At 48.0% G+C, this 14,831-nt stretch overlaps 1 protein-coding gene across 3 annotated transcripts in view; it reads left to right on the forward strand.

Moving 5' to 3' along the window:
* Window positions 1-7,408: 7,408 nt before the first annotated feature.
* The window catches only part of WIPF3 (WAS/WASL interacting protein family member 3), a 64,714-nt gene continuing 57,291 nt past the window's right edge, over window positions 7,409-14,831 (forward strand). The window contains exon 1 of one of the 3 annotated variants that reach the window (XM_059712673.1): window positions 7,409-7,677. The gene's annotated coding sequence lies outside the window, so the exon portion shown is untranslated. The remainder of the gene's footprint in view (window positions 7,678-14,831) is intronic. The other 2 variants (XM_059712672.1, XM_059712674.1) reach the window with 2 other exon arrangements.

Raw genomic sequence — 14,831 nt, forward strand, 5'->3', positions numbered from 1 at the left:
AACAAAGCAATTACAAAAGCTAAATCCTTATCTACCATGATAGAGATTAGACCATCATGTCTAAAACAGATGAATTGAGCAATAGCACTTAGGCATATCATTAAGAATATGGGCATAGCCCTGCCCTGTGTGGTTGGGGCATCATCCTATACAACAAAGGATGGCGGGTTCAATTCTCTGTCAGAGCACATACCCGGTTGCAGATTTGATTCCCAGTCAGGGCTTGTACAGGAGGCAACCAGTCAATGTTTGGATGTTTCTCTCTCACATCAATGTTTCTCTTTCCCTCTCTCTCAAAAACAAACAAACAAATATGGGTATAGATTTTTTTTTAAACTAAAAGAGTTGAGAGTGGTTCCTTCCACAGTAGAAGGCAATGGGAGTTAGAGGAAAGAAATTCTGTTTTTCATATAAGCCTCTTAGCACTATTTTTAAACTTATGTGCATTATCACTTTGATTTTAAAAAGTCAATTTTTAAAACATAAAAACAAATAACCATGTTGTTCTTCCTTTACTACATTATCCAAACTACTTTAGTGGTGTCCTTCATGGAAATTATTGAGAAATGAAATAAACTAGTAGATTAATCTGGCTTAATTTTATTTTTGTTAGGGATTCAATAGTTCTATCAACTGATCCTAAGGATTCCAGAAGTCAAAGTTTCCATGTTCAAAGTCTATCTATCTCAATCTCAGCACCTATAAGAAATGCCATTTTATCTCAGGAAGATTGACAACAAATGTGCATGTGTAAACACACACACACACGCATGCGCACAGGCACATGCACACACACATGGCATTTCTGTCCATGGTTCACTATTAGACTTGAAGACTTTAGAACAAAAGATCCACTGGAAGGGTTTATAAGTACCAGACTGTTAAACTCCTGGGTTCTTAAGAACCCAGTTTAATTGCTGATGGGAAAAAAAAAAGCGCCAAGATGCATTAATGAGATAAACTGTGAAGAGAAGGAATCCGTTAAGCGGAAGCAGGGAAGAAGACAGCTAACACAACATCTCTCCAAAGATAATTATTGTTTGAAAACTCACTGTGCAAGTTTGTCACTAAGAAATTCAGCTACTCAAAGCATTTCCCGAGCTGAAAAAGACAGAAGAATGTGTGTGCACGGTGTTATTTAACACATGCCAACGTACCCAGACTTCCCTTTTCTCCTTCCTCTCTCTGAGGAGGAGTCGATCGAAGCCCCTGGAACCTTCTCTCCCTTGTAGATAACAACCGAAAGGCAGTTAATGGGCCTTGAAAGTGTGTATGACAGAGGTGAGCAGCAATAGGGCCACATCAAGCCTTTCTCCTTGATTCCACGGCTTAGCCATGCTCCCTGCTGACCCCAAGCAGGAGAAAGGAAAGGAGGGTTTGATTCTGCCGTAACTGAGCTCCGTGCTTTTCCTCTCTTTGATTTGACCCCTAGTTAAACATCTTTTTATTTTACAGTTGCAGGCTTTCCATCATTACAGGCTCCTAGCCCTCAATTCACCCCAAATAAACACTGGACTTTGAAGTGGTAATGTCACTCCAGGTTGACCCCTCAAATGAGGAGTACACCCCAGCAAAGCTTCTGATGCGCAGGTCCCTCCGTTCTCAACACTGGACCCTTGATGACAAGGACTTTCGTTCGTGATATGACATGAAGTGAAAAGAAAAGGCTGAACGTGAGTATTCATATGTCATATATATGGATGGGAATGTGTGTGTGTTTCAGAGAAATACATTACAATATTATCTGTGCTTATCAGTTTTGCAGACTAAGTATGGGTCATTTGCAAATTTCCTTCTTTATAATATTCTGTCTTTTCCAAATCATTTCAACAAGGAGGCAAGAACGTATATAACTTTATCGTTAAAAACAAAATAAGAGAAACCTCAAACAAAACTCTTTTACTCTTTAAAGCAGCATTTCTCACCTGTGGGTCACGACCATCGGAAAACACATATAGCATATCAGATATTTACATTATGATTCATAACAGTAGCAAAATTACAGTTATGAAGTAGCAACGAAAATAATTTTATGGTTGTGGGTCACCACAGCATGAGGAACTGTATTAAAGGGTCGCGGCATTAGGAAGGTTTGAGAACCACTGCTAGCAAAAGAAGGTGTATCACTTGCTTGCCACTTGTGGTCTTCATTTGCCCACACCTGTGAGATCCTTCTGAATTTCGATCTCAGAGACCGTGCAGGGTGGTGGCTAAGAGCAAAGGCCAGGGGGTGGAACTTGTCGTTATTTTGAATGTGTGGAGATAGACTGAGCGTTACACCCTGATATTCCTATGCATTTTATTTCTGGGCTGGATCCCATGGCCTTCGGTCTCCTTCCCTGCTGGGGTTTCATTCCTTCCTCCATCTTCACCAAGTGCCTCCAGACTATTCGCTTGAATCGCCAACGAGAAGGATAAATACTTTAAGCTGATTAAGATGTACTTTGATTTATGATCATCTGTTTTTCAAGTGGGTTCAGGAGGCAGTCTTTTATTCTGACTAAGCTATGGAGAACCCGTGAGCAATGTCATTAGACAAGCATGCTGGTCTTTTGTTCTGCAGAACACAATGTCTGCCTTCGACCTTATGCTGTCTCTGATCAAGAAGTACCAGCAGTGGAGGGAACGTAGAAATAGCGGTCTTTTTAATGACAGGGAAACAAAGCTGATACTTGTAAAAAGAAGAAGAGTAAGCTTTTTCTTTTTGAGACTTGACTAACCAAGGCCTGGCTGTATCATCTGATTGACCGGCCTTTCAGACAACAGAGCTGTCACTCTCCTTTGTTGCCATTAAGTGGCAATTTAACACCATGTCACATACCACCCCTTGTTATCATCTTAACGTGTAGAAAGAACTCCGGGACTTTTTGAGAACAGTCAATTCTTGATTATCCGTATCAACAGAGTGTCTCTGTTCAGGCAGTGCGAACACAACCAGCCCAAATTGGCAGGAACATTGAAAGCATATCTATTTAACCTTGAGCTACTTTTTTGTTTAACATTTGAAATGTGTGTGGCTGTTAGTTCAGAAGTTGGCATCACTTTAAATAAGATAACAAAGCTACAAAGTTGAGATCTGACTCGGGAGTCGCTCAGAAACCGTCTTTCTTATTCTAACATTCTGTTCCAAACCGCTCTGTGATTTCAGGGTCAGGCGAAGTCCTTTCTCTCCGAGAGAAAAATAAGGTATCCACTTTCCCTGCCTTCTCACCTCTAAGCAGAGTTTTTCCTGGACAGATGAGAAAAAGAGGGCTGAAGATTTTTAGTTAATTATTTAATCCATTAAACACATTGAATGCTAATTCCTGTATGACACCGCTGTGCTAGGTGCTGGTGGTACTGAGACAATGACACCATTTCTACCCTTGAAGATACAGTGGTCCCCCTTCTCCATGAGTGATATGTCTCAAGACCCCTGTGGATGCCTAAAACCTTGGATAGTACTAAAGGCTATATATTATGTTTTCCTTTACATACATCCTTATGATAAAGTTTAATTTATAAGTTAGGCACGGCAAGAGGTGAACAATAACTATAATAAAATAACAACAATTATAACAAGACGAGAGGCCCGGTGCACAGGTGGGGTCTGGCCGGCCTGCCCCGATGGGGGTCAATGGGGGCCAGGCTGGCAGGGGAGGGGCCATGGGAGGTTGGCTGGCCCTGCCCCTATGGGGGGGTCAGTTGGGGGCGGGCTAGCGGGGTGGGGGGGGGCGCGGGAGGTTGGCCAGCCGGTCCCAGCCCCAATTGGAGTGGGTGGGGCCAATTGGGGGCTGGGCCTGCCAACTCAAGGGGCCGCAGGAGGTTGGGGTTGCCGATTGGGATTGGGCCGGTTGGCCATTGCAGTGCACATCATAGCAACTGGTCGTTCCCTCATTCCGGTCGCTTGGTTTTTATATATATAGATACTGTAATAAGAGTTACATGAATGTAGTTTCTTTCTTTTTTTAAAATATATTTTATTGAGTTTTTTACAGAGACAAAGGGAGAAGGATAATGAGTTAGAAACATCGATGAGAGAGAAACATCGATCAGCTGCCTCCTGCACACCTCCTACTGGGAATGTGCCCTCAACCAAGGTACATGCCCTTGACCGGAATCGAACCGGGGCCCTTTCAGTCCACAGGCCGACGCTCTATCCACTGAGCCAAACGGGTTAGGGCTGAATGTAGTTTCTTTCTCTCTCAAAATATCTTGCTGTACTGTCCTCGCCCTTCTTCTTTGACGATGTGAGATGACACAATGCCTGTGTGATGAGATGAGGGAGGTAAGGTCCTCAGAACGGGTTGCAATTTAAAACTTATGGATTGTTTATTTCTGGATTTTTCCATTTAATATTTTTGGACTGCAGCTGACCACAGGTAACTGAAACCACAGAAAGTGAAATGATGAATAAGGGGTCTGCTGTATTGGCAAATAAACCCATAGCTGTGACACCATGCTCCAAGTGCTACAAGTAGAGGAAGAGGGTGTTACATATTCAGAAGAGGGGCCCCTGGGTTCCTTGAGGCCCAGAGAGCTTTCCCGGAGAAGTGTGCCTTGGCATTGAAGGGTGAGGAGGAGTTCTCTAGTGAACAAGGAGAGAAAGGTATTCTCAGACAAAGGAATGGCTTGGGTGCCCAGTCCTTTGGGGGTAGCTGCAGCACAGTGTAATATGGAGAGGAAGGTGAGGCTTGGAAGATTAAGTGGGGGGAGGGGGACAAATGTTGAATGGCTTTATAAGCACACTACATTATTTAGGTTTTATCTGGAGATCAAACAAGACTGTTGGAAGGATTTTAAGCCGGCGAGTTGATTACATTTTCACTTTAGGAAGATCACTATGGATGCAGAGTAGAGAACAGTTGGCAGGAGTGGGTAGAACACCGGAGCCAGACACACCAGTTTGGAGATGATGGCAGTGGACCAGGCCTGAACTACAGCAGCAACAGTGGGGAACAACCAGGAAGAGAAGGTGTCGAGAAGGCAGAATGGATAGGGTTTTGTGATGGCCCAGACGACGCTGGTAGAAGTCTGGGAGAAGGTTAGGATGACCCGAGGTTTCGCTTGAGAGAATCAGTGAGTGCTAGTACCTCTAACAGAAACAAACAATCTGGAAGAAAGAGAGATTCTATTTTTAGAGGCTTCTGATATGGCACAATAGCTCTTACCAGGATGGAGGCTGCACTGGCACCACTAAGCTGAGGTGGTGATGAGTCACCCAGCCAGTTGTGCATTCAACCAACATGCCCTGCTCCAGGCACTGAGCTGGGCAGTGGGAGGAGAATCGCCTGCTGTTGCATCTGTGTTCATTGCCAGTTCTGCTCCTTACCGGCCTTGAGACGTTCACAAGCTCATTAACTTCAGAGCTCCCACTGCATCATCTCAAATATGGTGACCCAACCCCAGGTTATTAGGATGATCATTATGACAACACGACAATGATAATGATAAATAATGATTTCAACGAAGAAGCGAAAGCAGTTGGCCTTGTGGCTAATGGGCCATATTGGTTACAGAAGAGTCAAGAAAAAGCCAGGTGAAGAAAACTAATCTTAGAAATGTGACAGACCTGGATAGAAGTGAGGCGGGGACTCTGAAGGTCCATCACCCTCTTCTTCCTACCCCACCTGGACTGTCCCTCTTATCCACAGTGCAAAGGGAGGTGACCGTTGTGTGGATAAAGGGAAATAATCTGAAATAGCATGAGGACGTTGGTAAAGTGGAAAACAGTTATCAGTAACACTGTCATTTCGAACAATAATTTTCTTTTAGTCGGTGTTTCCAGTAAGTGCAGATTAATTGAAAATGTGGTACAGTCCTGTTTCCTACAGTTCTATGTCCCTTATTAGTAAAACTAAGTGCTTTCCATTTTAGGAATTTCATAGAATTCGCCTCTTGATATTCATAATGATCAGAGGCATCGCAGAAATCGTTGCAGCTGTCTTGTAGATGAAATAATGAAGATTTTAAGGCTCTAACAGGCTCCTGAAATAGTGAACATCACACGCTCGTTGATGATAGCTTAAATCTGCATCTTCTCTCTCCAAGATCAAGGTTTTAAATACTATGTTATGTCATTTATTTAGAAGTATCAAAGATTTTGAAACTGCAAAATATTCTTCAGCAAATCCCTTGTCAGTGTCTCAAAAAACAGGTCTAAGAGGGCATCTCAGAGAATTCCTAGCTCCACCTCCAACTCCCTCGATTTCCTAAACCTTGAAACCCTTTCTTCTACTGGTTCTTTTCTCTTAGCCTTCAACATGGTAGGGCCTCTACCCTTCCTTGACTCTTTCTCCTCCTCTAGACATGATTCTAATCTACCTCTTTCTTTTCTTGGTCAGGGTTTTTTTGAAAAGAATAACACATTCGAAGTGTGGTGCCCACCCCCTCAGCCCCTGTCCTTCCTTCAGCCCATGAGGCTGAGGCTTCTGCCAGGCCTCCTGCACTGACCTCGGGGACTTGGGGACCTCCCTGCAGCAGGACACTGTTGAGCAGCCATCTCTCTCCCTTGGGTCCTGCAGCCCCTCTCTTCAGGCTCCTCTCTCTCTCCTTCCTTCTCTCCCACCTCCGTCCTGGGTTGGCTCCTCTTCTCTCTAGGGGCCCCAGCCTTTCTCTCTTCTCACTCTGCGGGTGGGGAAGGTAGATCTCCACCTTTTTGGGTTTGCGGCACATGTTGGAACTGGAGAATTTTTGGAGGCAGCAGTGATGGGATTAAGCTGTAAGAACTAGCCCCTTCCCACCGCGCTGCTGTTTAGCTAGCAGTGCCTGTTTCCAGGGGCTACGAAGCCCATTCAGAACCACCCCGGAACCTGCAGGAGTCACCCCAGCCTGATGGTAAGTGATGGAATGCCTTGCCTCTCAACTGCTCCCCTCGGCAAGAAGGGGCGGTCCCTTCCCTGTGCAGAGACTTGCACTGGAGGCTCAAGTCTGAATTCTATCTGACGGGCAGCACCACCCCAGCCCGCTGCGGGTTTCTGGGGTACGGGGTGGGGGGCAGCCTTTACAGAGGGTGGGGCCACTGCCCTACACCGTCACGTCCCTCTAAGTCGTATCTTTTTATAGTTGCTATTGTGATACAATATCCGTAGCGTAAAATTTACTCTGCTAACTACACTAAAGTGTACAGTTCAGTGGCATTAAGAACTCTGCCAGGGGAAGAGGCGACCTTGTCCTCCGGTCCCACCTCTCAGGACACCGCCCGGAGCATAGGAAGGTGCAAAATACTTAGGAATAAACCCGGGGAGGGGTGTGTCCCCCGGCGGCGCTGGGCCCTGTGTCCCCGTCCCGCGGCCCCCCGCCCACCCCATTCCCACCCCCACGGCTCAGACTCGGTCCCTGTCCCTCCGAGGCGCGCCCCGCGGCTGGACCCGCCCCCGCCCACCGGAGACCCCGCCCCCGCCCCCGGCGACCCCGCCCACCGCGCCGGAGCGTGGCAGGCGTCCCGGCGGCGGCTCCGGGGCAGGAGCCGGCGGAGCAGGTGGGGGCGGCGGCCCCGCCTCCGCGTCCCGGCAGCACCAGAGCCGGCGGCCGGGGAGCGCGCCGGGCGCACCGAGCGCAGCACCGAGAGCAGCGGGCCCAGCAGCGGCGCCGCCTGGAGCTGGGCGCTGCGGAGGGAGCCCGGAGCCCGGAGCCTGGCGGCGGCGGGGGCGGCAGCGGGAACGGCGGCCGGAGCCCGGGTCCTGTCCGGCCCCCGCGGTAGGTAGCGGGTCCGCGCACGTCCGGGTCCGTGACTGAGGGTGGGGCGACCGGCTGTGGCGGCGGCCGCTCGGGCCGTCCCGAAGCGGAGCGACCCCGGGCGGGGACGGGGATGCGGCGCGCGTGCCCGCGTCCGGGGGACCGTCCCCCGGGCCGTCGTCGTCGGGGCGCCGCGCTGCACTGGACCCGCCGCCTCCTGCCCGCTGCCCGCTGCGCGCGGCGCGGAGCCTCCCGCCCGGGTAACGGGACCGCGGAGGAAGGAGGTCACCGCGGGGTGGCCCGGTGACTTCCGCGACCCGGAGCTCCAGGGAGCGGCGCCGGGCGGCCGGGGCGCCCGGCCAGGCCCTCTCCGGAGCCCCCTTCCTCTCTTCCCAGTGTCACCCCCAGAACAAAAGGCTGGGGTCTCGCCGAGGCGGGGGCTGCCGCGGGAAGAGCTAGGGAACTGCAGGACTCCGGGTGGCCTTGGGGGTTCAGCAGCAGCCGCCCCAAGAAGGAAGTCGGGCTGCAGATGGGAAGTGACTGGCCCACGGTCACACAAGAGCGCAGGTCTCGGGACTCCCCTCCCAGGAATGGCCACGAATCGGCTTCCAAGTCCTTTCGAGGAGACAGGGGAGGTGGCAGAGACTCCCCCAGCTCCCCCAATGCACTCCTCAGGCCTGTGGGGGCCGCAGGCCTGGGGGGCGCACAGCGGGTCTCAGGAGGTGCGGGAGCCAGCCCGGACCCCGTGGGCGGGCAGGCACCTGTCGCAGGAGCAGCGCCTTCTGGACGCGGCGCGCCAGCCGCGTGGGGTGCCTGCTGCGGGCGCGGGGGCGGCGTGGGGACCCAGAGGTCCTGCGCGGGGAGCGCTGTGCCCGCCCGGCTGGGAGGCCCCGGCCACATCCTGGGCGCGATGCTTGGAGGGAAAGTTACTCTGTAGCAGGAAGCTGAGCTCCCAGCCTTGTTCCAGATCGTTGGCTGCAAAAGGAGGGCCTCGTTCGACTTGACCTGTGTGATTTAGAAAGTCCGTGCCCTCGCCTCCTTGCCAGGCTCCTTCGTCTCTTCAGAGGAAGGGTTGGAGGTACATTTCTTGGTCAGCAATAGCGGTTATCCCTGGGACACCAGCCTTCCTGGATTTTTTTTTTTCTTTAACTTTAGGCAAAGCTAATCAAGGTGAGGTTAGAAGAGGGGTTGCCTTTAGGCCTGGTGACGACCTAGAGGGGAGCTTCAGGGGTGCTAGGAAAGTGTGCCCCTCCACCGCTTAGGGACATGCATATCGAAATGTATGGTTATTCCCTTGAGATTTGTGCACTTAAGTTTTACCTAAATAAAAAAGTAAATAAAATTTTAATGCAGCTTTCCAGTCAATGCATTTTAGAGAGACATTTAAAAACCACAGAATCCAAATCGGGAAAAATAAAAGGACAGGGGGGCAAAGGAAATTTGGGGAATTACAGGAAAGGAAATATACACTGCAGGGGGCTTTCCCAAACGCCTTAACAGGCACCCTCTCATATGACACAGTTATTGCTGTGCCTTTATAAGGATGAGAAAATAAAAGGTCGTATGGTGAAATGCCTTACTCAGAGGAGCCAGAGGTTAAGAACCTGGGTCCACAGACTTCATATTCTTTTGTTGTTGTTGTTAATCCTCACCCGAGGATATTTTTCCATTGATATTTATGGAGAGTATAAGAGAGAGGGAAGGAGAGAGAGATCTATGTGAGAGAAACACATCGATTGGTTGCCTCCTGCAGGAGCCCCCGACCAGGGCCGGAGCAGGGGAGGCGCCTGCAACCAAGTACATGCCCTTGACCTGAATCAAACCCGAGACCCTTTGGTTCGCAGGCCCACGCTCTGTCCACTGAGCCAAACTGGCCAGGGCCACAGACTTAAATTCTATACATGCAGCCATGAACAGGCTACTTGGGCCACCTGAGTCCAGGCACAGCTGGCTGAGTGACAGCTGAGTGACGGAGACTCCGGGCTGGCTCCCTGCCATGCCCCCCTTTTGTTCCTTTCCAGGAGCCTCCGTTGTTTTCCTAGAATTGCGAGTGTGAGATGGTGTCACACAGACGGAGTTAGGCAGCAGCAGAAGGGATGGAGGCAGTGTGTCTAAGAACATATAGTTTTAGGAGCAGGAGAAAGCCAGCTGGCCCAGCTGGCAACATTCTTCTGAGGAGATGTATTGTTCAGAAACCATATAGTACAGGTTGTGATTTTGCAGTCACACACACACACACACACACACACACACACACAGAGAGAGGGGGGGGGGAGAAGGAAGGAGGGGGAGAGAATTCATAATATAATCTAGAAAAGGTCTGAGAAACCAAAATGTAATTAACTCTAGAAGAGAGCATATAGAGTTTTCACCAGGGTGGATCAGTCAACTTTCTTACAGTCTAGAACAGCGGTTCTCAACCTGTGGGTTGTAACCCCTTTGGGGGTCCAACGACCCTTTCACAGGGGTCACCTAAGACCATCGGAAAACACATACATAATTACATACTGTTTTTGTGATTAATCATTATGCTTTAATTATGTTCAATTTGTAACAATGAAATTGGGGGTCACCACAACATGAGGAACTGTATTAAAGGGTCGCGGCATTAGGAAGGTTGAGAACCACTGGTCTAGAATTTATAACGATATGTTCATCAACGCTTAAGTTAAAAAAAAAAAAACACACAGAGAACTACAAAAGTGACTTGGCAGAAGGAAGGAAATTTGTTTTCTAGCAAACATGATTATGAATACCCATGAAATTTGGTGCAGAAATATTTGAAACTTTAGGGTTCCGTAACATGCTACCTAGAGGGGAATGTAGAGGAATGTGTCCTAATATGTGGTCTTGTGGTGATCTACTTCTGCCTGCAATTCAGAGCCTAGGGAAGTAGGGACGTGTCTGTTTTACCAGCCAGTTTCTCCCTGCAGAGTTGGATGTTTGGAATTATAATGTCTGGTTTGAAGAACCTGGATGAAGTGGGGCAGCTGAAGAGGTCTCTCTGGGTGAACGGGCTCAGCCGAGTGCCATCAGGCGTGATGATGCATCACCAAGTTATCTTTAGGCGAGTTTTGCCTTGTCACAGTAGCATTCCTGCCATCTGGCTGCTGGAATATTTAGCAAGGAACCGTGATGTTTGACTGACTTTGCTGATGGCATGACAAAACAAACTCGGAGAGGGAACTCTTCAGTCTGAGCTAGGGTTGGTGAGGCAATGATTAATTCCTTTTGATTCAGCCACTGCACAAAACCAAAGAGGCGTGGGGTTCCCAGCTGATGCAGAGCAGGTGTTGCACATGTTTTCTCTGTGGCTTCAGCCAGTTTGCAATTCTAGTCGGGTCTTTCCTTAGACCTGTTCAAGCGGGAACGTGACCCCTTATGCAGCCGGGGACTCGTACCGTGCGCTACCGGGTGGACGTGCCAAAGAGATACCGTGAAACGGAGCCGATGTGGCAGAAGCGCCCCATGAGAGTCATGGGGGCCAGGCTCTGTGGAGAAAGGGTTTTCAAGTGCATCTTGAAGGAATATTCATTCTGTGTGGGGGCTGTATTCCGGCGTCAAGACGCTGGTTCTGAGAAGGTGGCATCCAGAAATGAGTGCCAGGCCCGTCTGTGGACTGTAAGTCAGCTCCTGGGAGGAGGTAGGAAGAGGCAGGAGCCAGCCTCAGCTCTTGAGCTTCTGAGGACATGAATGCGTATGAGTGCACGTGTGTGTCTGAGCAAGGTGCCCAGGCTGCCATCCACTGTGCCTTAAGAGGAAAGGCTCACACGTACTGAACCCTTCGTGTGATGGGCCAGGCTGAGAGCTTTATATGTATGAAATCATCAGACAGCCCTAAAAGGGAATTGATTCTTATTCCCATTATCAGTTGGGACGGAGAGTCTAAGGGTCACTCAGGATGATCATGTCACACCCTGTCTGACCTGCCATCAGCCCACTCATAGCCCCCACGTGCCCTTTACCTGCCTGACTTGTCCTAATTGCACCTGAGCTCCTGGAGGGCAGGTTCTGGGTCCACCTCACCTCTGTTCCCAGCACCTGCACCAGGCCTGGCCATGATGGGGACTGACTGAGTGAGTGAGTGAAGGAAAGAATATCTTTATGATCCAAGATAAAATCCAACTACTTTTTTGTTGTTTGTCCTTTTGACTTTTACTGTCTCATTGCCTTTTATTGATATAGATCATCAGGCATCATTGTATGGACAAGATGTATCATAGATATCTACTTATAAAAGAAAAATGCTAAGCTCAGCCTATAAAATCAGAAGGCCTCTGCTTCTTTTAGAAATTAAATATTATTATTTCTTCTTTTGTATGACTCACATAATTCAGACTCCCTGGGTTTGAATCTTGCTTCCATCACGTATTTGTTGTGTGATTGTGAGCAAATCACTTAACTGCTCTGGGACTCAGTTTTCCCATTTGTAATACTGGCATCATCATGATAGTACTTATCTCATACTTAGGGCAAAGAAATTAAGATAAATTCAGTACTACGACAGTGCCTCATTCATAGCAATGCTCAATAAGTTAGTGATTACTTTTTATTACTACCTGATACTTTTAAAAATTGCTTGTCTTGAAGTGGTCCGTAAAGCATTTGAGAAGCTTATAAAAATGGGTAGTCAACAACACAAAATTCATAGATAAGGGAACACATGGACTAGAAAATGAGATAAAAATCAGAGCTGTTTTAGAGAACAAGAATATTTCCTAAGGTGTAGGTACTTTCTAGAAATGACTTTACTGGAAGGTCTAATGTAGTTTCTGGAGATGGGATTAGAAATTTTGTCAGAGCTTCCCAGGAGGCAAAACAAAGAGAAAAACACAAATAGTTGTTACCCGACCCACAGTGACCAGGAGATAAAAACAGATCAGTTACCCAGCTTGTCCTGATCCTGAAAACTGGAATACCTTTCTCCTGAGGGATCTTCAAAACAGTCACTGTTGCCATAGGGATCTCAGTCTCCAACACGGTCCCTGCCAAGAAGACAATGGGAGCTTTGTGGAAGGAGGCAACAATGAGGCTTTCCTAGAATGTCATTGACTGTAGTTCCGGAGACATAATCCCAGAGCCCAGCCCAGTGAGAGCTCTCTGCGAAGGGCCCCACGTCTGGGGCTCAAGGTCGTGCGATTTCCTGTTTGTGTCCCTGGGAGCGTAGAAAGACTCTTTCTCCAAAGGTTATCTATCATTCTTGGGAGAGTCAGGTGAACAAGTCTATTTGAAGAACATGTGTTCTGGCTGCAGCCATTTACGGGAGCCAAATCAGTTTACCTGGTCCAAAGTGCAAAGGGTGTCATCACCCGAATATGCTCAGTAGCCGGTGAGTCTGTGTGGGTGAGTTTTCTTAGGACTGGTGGTCCCCTGATCCCCCTTCAGCTGCAGTTTTGTCACAGTTTGGGAAAAGAAGATTCCAGTGCTCTCTACTATCTCTTAAGCCCCTTATTGCTTTCAGTAATTCTTTGTAGTGAGAATAAATAATATTTTATTTTTAAACTTTTTTTAAGCAACTGAAATAATTGTCATTTTTAGTATCTACGTACTAAAAATGTGGATATGTTGTATATATCCAACATATATACTGTATCAGGATTGAATTCAGCAACCAAAAAAAAAATACATCAGGATCTGGCTAAAACAGGTACAAGTCGATTTGTTTTGTGGAATGGCCTTCCAAGAAAGGCAGTCCAGGCCGAGGCAGGAGGCAGGAGCTAAACAATGTTGTCAGAGAGTCAGGCTCTTTCCATCACCTTGGCCTGCAGGACCTCATCCTCAACCTGGTTGCCTCCTGGCCACAGATGGCTGCTGCATCTCTGTGCTTACATCCGTGGACAGGCAGGACGCAGAGGAAAGTGTCAACAGCCAAAGAGTGAGGGCCCTTCTATTAGGGAGGTTTGCTGTTTTACTCAGCAGGTAATGCCCTCCCACCTACATCTTAGGGACTTCCACCTACATCTCGTTGGCCAGAGTGATGTCACAGGGTTACCCTACATGCATGACAGTCTGAGAGATCACATATTTTTAGCTGAGCAAACTGCAACTGCCACTCCAGCCCCCTCCCAAATTTTAGGGCTTCTGCTATGAGGAAGAGGGTATGGTTGTTGAGGAGCAATCAGCAGTATCAGACACCCGACTGACTTCCTTCGAAAGTACAGGTGACTCCGTAATTTAAAATGAATTTTAAAATGTCATACTTTCCTAGCTCTTCATACAGTGAGCATTAGAAAATGAGACACACCCAACTGCCTTATGTCAAGATACCTAAATCGCTATCACCAGCCCTGATTTCTTGAATTTCAGCTCTAAATTTCCACTTGTCCAAAGTACTTCATATGCTTCAAATTAAACTTACTGTTCCCTGCCCATCCCCTTTGCCCCACACTCACCCCTGTCTTCTCCATTTACCACTCCTTTGGGCACCTCCTCCCCCCCATCCCAGCATCCAAACGAATATCCCCCTTGGCACAATCCATTGCCTACTCTAATTCAAATAAATATCCATCTTCCATCCTACCTATTTGTTGCTTATTCTCCCCATAATTTATTTTCCACACATGGCCCCTGCAGTGCTGCTTTTAAAAACAGGAATATCTGGCCCTGACCTGTTTGGCTCAGTGGATAGAGCGTTGGCCTGCGAACTCAAGGGTCCCAGGTTCGATTCCGTCAAGGGCATGTACCTTAGTTGCGGGCACATCCCCAGTGGGGTATGTGCAGGAGGCAGCTGATCCTGGTTCTCTCTCATCGATGTTTCTAACTCTCTATCTCTCTCCCTTCCTCTCTGTAAAAAATCAATAAAATATATTTTTTTAAAAAAGAAAAACCAGGAATATCTAAAATAAAATTAGTTAATAAAATAGGAATATCTAACATCTTTCCTTTTTTTAAAAAAGTCTACAAAATAAAGCTCGAACTCCTTGGCAACCTGGCCCTGTGAGTGCATGCTGCCGTCACTGGTTGCCGCACATGCGCACACAGCAGAGCTCTGCTCATACCCTCCCCGCTCCCTTCAGTCATGGAGGGCCTGGCTCAGAGGTCTTCTATGCTTGTTGCTTGTCCATAACCTACGGAAGCAATTAAGTAGATTTTAATGCATGTTTCCGAAGCATTTGATATTTCTATTAATATATTTTGTCCTGGATTCTGTTTTGCCTGATGTTAATCATGCTGTA

The sequence above is a fragment of the Myotis daubentonii genome, chromosome 10 (genome assembly GCF_963259705.1).
Source record: "Myotis daubentonii chromosome 10, mMyoDau2.1, whole genome shotgun sequence".
In the NCBI taxonomy this organism is placed as follows: domain Eukaryota; kingdom Metazoa; phylum Chordata; class Mammalia; order Chiroptera; family Vespertilionidae; genus Myotis; species Myotis daubentonii.